The sequence below is a fragment of the Malus domestica genome, chromosome 13 (genome assembly GCF_042453785.1).
Source record: "Malus domestica chromosome 13, GDT2T_hap1".
Lineage (NCBI taxonomy): Eukaryota > Viridiplantae > Streptophyta > Magnoliopsida > Rosales > Rosaceae > Malus > Malus domestica.
In genome coordinates this window covers 26,592,326-26,596,602 of record NC_091673.1, presented here as the reverse complement: position 1 = coordinate 26,596,602, position 4,277 = coordinate 26,592,326, and the positions used below count along the sequence as shown (strand labels likewise).

Genomic DNA, 4,277 nt, shown 5'->3' with positions numbered 1-4,277 from the left:
AGCAGGATGCAGACCAATGATCGGGGTAGACGGTTGTCATCTCAAAGGACCATACGAAGGTAAATTATTATGCTCCATCATTTTATATTATGACTTAAGTTGGTCAGAGACTCCATACTTAGTTTCTCTAGTTATTGTCACATGTCAACTACTTAGTTTCTCTAGTTATTGTCACAGGTCATCTAATAGACTTGCCTAATAGTGAAGTGGCTGTGTGATATAACAAGCCAAGATAATAGCAAGTCGAAGTTGTATGTGTATATTAGACGCAAATCAATGCGGTAAATCGAGGCATGGATATAATAAGTAGCTACCACAGAATCTGAACTGTAAATTCCACAAACCTCCAAAAAATTTATTCACTTCAGAAGGATTTAACATTAACTCGATATATGGAACTCCTCACGGAGTAGTTTGATGAAAGGAGATGCCATACATTTACTCTCCGGAATCTACAGAATATGATGAATAACGTTGTCATCCTTTATCGGTGGTCATAAAACAAAAAGATATTACACACTTAGAGAGAGAGAGAGAGAGAGAGAGAGAGAATTTAGTTTGCCTAGGCAGACACTATTTCAATCTCATATTTCTTCATGATAGGAGTACCACTGACGACGCTATGTCCAGTTACAGTTTGAGAAGGAACCGAACAAAAATCACTGGCGGTACTGTCTGTTGGATTTGAAGTATCATAGACAGGTGCAGTAGGGTACGGAGTGTCCGACATCAAGTGCTGGAAAGGGTTAGTTGAAGGTGTAGGAATCTCAACTGCACCTTCCAACATTTTAACAACGACACTCATCAAAGGCCTTGACTCGGGCATGTACTGTACACACCACAGAGCTACCTTTACCATTCTCTCTGCCCTCTCTTTATCTTTCTCCTCTATTCCACAAACTACCATTAGCTCTCCTAATTCCCCCGGTTCAAACTTCTTCCATACCCACCTCGGGAACCAATCTTGGCTATCTTGAATATTGACGTCGAGATTCCTTCTCCTTCCTATGATCTCGAACAATAGCATTCCAAAGCTGTAGACATCACATTTATGTGTTATAGGAAACCTCAGCCAAACTTCCGGTGCAGCATAACCCGGAGTCCCTCTCCCCCCTGTCATGGTTATATGAGTATTTTCCCTGTTACACAACTTGGCCAAACCGAAGTCAGCTACTTTTGGAAAGAAGTTTGCATCCAATAGAATATTTTCAGGCTTTATGTCGTAATGGACAATCCGCTGTTGGCATTCTTCGTGCAAGTAAGCGATCCCTCTTGCTGTCCCCACAGCAATCTCATGAAGCTTTTCAAATCCTAACGCCACCGTGTTGGTACTAAATAAGTACTTGTCAAGCGATCCATTTCCCATGTACTCGTAAACAAGTGCTCTGAGGTGTTCCTCGAAGCAGAAACCATAAAGACGGACCAGATTGAAGTGATGGGTTCTTCCGATTGTACTAACTTCCGCCATAAATTGTTCCTTGATTCTCTTATCCGAACTTCCATATAGAACCTTCACTGCTACAAGAGTTCCATTGCTAAATATTCCTTTATAAACTGCACCAAATCCTCCTTGGCCCAACAGATTAGTGAAGTTATCGGTAGCAATCCGGAGCTGTTGAGAGTGAACCTGATGGGCTTCTCTCTTTCCATATCATTTAGGAAGTTGTCCATTGTGAGTGCCCGAAAGTCTGGACTTGCGATCTTCACTAAGCTACCATTCTGAATTCGTTTCTTTTCTGCGATTTCCTTACATTTCTGACACACTGCAATTGCGATAACGATCTTGACTAAGATCACCACTGCAAAATTGAGAACTCATTACTGACGAATGAATTATAAACAAATGCAGAAAAGAAAAAGGTAACGAGGACAGACATTGATCCTTACCCATGGCTATAGCAATAGCTGCTGTTTCTCCACCACTTGATGATGATGATGATGAATCTGGACTCGACATTGATCAGAAGATAGAGAGAAAAAGCAGTTCTTCTTTCTTCATTTAATTCATTTACTCTCATTCATTTTATTGGGGGAAATCTTCTCTTTCAACACTCCCTTGAAGCTGACTTTAAGTCAACAGCATTGATGTAATCCCAGCCCTTAATTTGGTATTAGGACCACACACACACACATATATATTTTTCTTTAAAAGGGTTGCCACCGCATTCCATCCTTTCGGAACCAAGAAGACTCGTAGATGTATTTCATTCTCTCTCTGGCCACCATCTGCGATTCAACAGCGTCGAGAATTAAGCTCAAGACATGTTTTATAAAATACGGGTCTAGAGTCCCTAACCACTGAGCCACCATGTGATGGTTTAAACACACATATATTTACGTGATTAAATAATATAAGTATGAAATTGTTTTTTTTTTCTTTTTTTGTCAAACGATATATTTGTTAGATTAAATGTTAGATTAGAAAATCAACGAGGTTCAAATTCATGCCTTAGTGTAAGAATAATACTTCTTTCCACCACTGTAATAGAGGGCTACGTGCTAAAGAAATTGTTCACTGAGATAAAGTTCAAAATAATTGTTTGACAGACATACTATTCTGATGTTTAGTGAAACCGTGTAGGGTTTTAAATGTCCAATTAAACCGCGTGGGGTTTCAAATCTTAATTGAAACCGTGTGAGGTCGTGTGGTTTCAAATCTTCATTGAAACCGTGTGGGGTTTCCATGATGGTGAGATAACAAGTCCCCCAACACGTTAGCGCAGTGGACTGGTTCAATAGCTTGAGAGGAAGTTTCAATCTAGAATTTTCTTTGATGTTTCACCCATTGCCGACTGTGACCTTAACGGTTAGCATTCGGAAACACACACATTTTGACATATGTTTTTGTGGATCCCACTGTATAATGTATTTTAACGATCCAATCGTTTATACCAAAAAACACCCAAATTCGAAATCATATGATCATTAGATTAAATTTAGTATTTCTTTGCAAAACAGCACTCGTCATTTTCTTCACTACAAACTAATGTCTTAGCATCTCCGATGGGAGTCCCTATTTAGGGACTTCCACGACTACCTTTGAGTACTCATTTAAGGACTTAAAGGGAATCTTTGTATCTCTAAATGAATACTGCCTCCAATGGGAGAGTCATTATAATAAAATCCTTAAATATGAGGTTTTTACAATTTTATGTGATAATTTGAGTGGGTGACAATTTTTTTTTTTATGTTAACGTTTTTTGAATTAATTTAACATTATGTTCTCATAAATGTTGCAGTCATATTTAATATATGAATGTAAATGTGTAAATCTTGGAGTATTTGAGATATCTTTAGTAGATTCTACCATTGTTAAGACCCTCACTATGTCTTTCTCAATTGCACTGTAAAAGTAACTTTTTATTACACAAATGATAATTTTACAACTGACTCATGCTGTTTTACAAGAACCCCTATTTATACTAACTATGAACATACTTATAAGCTAAGCAATAAACTAACAACTTTAACCACAATCAGTTACAATTTCTAATTAGCCAATGATATACATGTCACAATAATATGATGCCAAGTGGCATCATATCAACCATATCTCCAGGTTAGATATTATCCTATTAGAGTTGTAATCTTATTAGCATGAGAAATTAACCTTCCCTACTACTATAAATAAAGGTACAATGGGGTGGAACAATACACATCTCACAATTAAATCTCTCTCATCTCTCTCTCCTTGCCGCCGGCCCCCTCTCCCTATTTCCTCTATAATTGTTCAGTAAAATATTGTTTAGTTGGTCTGCAACACTTTATTAGCACATTCTTGCTAGAAACTAAGGAACTAAAAGATTGTGGAGGAGGCTCTTCTACAAATTCAAAGGCTTTTCTTGGTTTCTACCAATTAGGTACGCTTAAAATAAATGAAGATATTTGAAATGACCACAAAGCATGAAAACATTCCCCAAGATACATGAATCCTGTACATTTATATTTACCTTCTGATATATATATTGTATATGTTTCATATATTTGTCAATATATATATCTCTACTAATTAATAAAACATTCATTGTCAACCAAAGCCCTATGAAATTACCAGTTTAACTATCTAATTAAAACAGAACATGAATATGAAATATGGGGCAGAAATGTAATTTCACACAACCAAATTTTGCTGTTTTTTTTCCTTCAAAGCATCACCTACATGTAATCCTAACATATCTCTAAATATAAATAAATAAACCTTCCCACTCCCACATTCTCTATCACTCTCTTCCTCTATCCTTCTATTTCAAAAAAGATAAAAAAATAAAAAAATTTCT

The 4,277-nt window shown here is 36.8% G+C and overlaps 1 pseudogene; it reads right to left on the bottom strand.

Moving 5' to 3' along the window:
* Positions 1 to 334: 334 nt before the first annotated feature.
* On the bottom strand, positions 335 to 2,326 carry LOC103453830 (rust resistance kinase Lr10-like; annotated as a pseudogene).
* Positions 2,327 to 4,277: the final 1,951 nt, after the last annotated feature.